Below are 727 nucleotides of genomic sequence, written 5' to 3'. Positions count from 1 at the left end.
TTGAAAGCATGCCAAATGTAAAAGACTGTTACAATAGGTCCCATACTATATGATGCTATTTGTAGGAAAAGTTCAAATACATGTACAGACAGTGGAGTGATGACTGCCTATGCTAAGGCTTACCCAGGTTGGTGAATAGGGCATGGGCACTCATTGGTATATCTTTTTACTAGAGTGATGAAAAGCTTGTAAAAGTCATTGTAATGGTTATCATGTAATTATATGAATAAACTTACTATGGTTTGTGTATTGGTGTAACCCCAAAACCTCATGAAGTCATGGGGCGGCTTCTGGAGTTTGTGATTGATTATTGTGGGTGTGGGTGTTGCACCTGCCTTGGGGAACGAAATTTGCATTACAGTGCAAGGAGGAGAGAGAGGCTGGCTAGCTACCTGAGCTGCTGCCACTCCTTCTGCTTGCTGCTTCTTGCCACCACCATGAAAGGCTACTCTGCCATGTGCTGCTCTGCCTTGCAGCCAGCTGAGTATGAACTGAAACCTCCACTAATTGTGAGCTAAATAAACCTTTCCTTCATTCATTTTGGGTGTCCGTATTTGACCCAGCAACAAGAGAAGAATAACTGAGACAATACTAAAATCAATCATATTTTACTTTAAAAAAAGTAAATCATATAATATATGAGTTAATGCCTAAACATGCCTGTCAAATAATAAAAATAACCAATCCTCTGAAAATATGTCACAATATTAAATTTTCATAAAAAATG

Source organism: Octodon degus, unplaced genomic scaffold (assembly GCF_000260255.1).
Source record: "Octodon degus isolate 3935 unplaced genomic scaffold, OctDeg1.0 scaffold00059, whole genome shotgun sequence".
In the NCBI taxonomy this organism is placed as follows: domain Eukaryota; kingdom Metazoa; phylum Chordata; class Mammalia; order Rodentia; family Octodontidae; genus Octodon; species Octodon degus.
The sequence above is the reverse complement of the archived record's forward strand: the minus strand, read 5'-3'. Positions refer to the sequence as shown.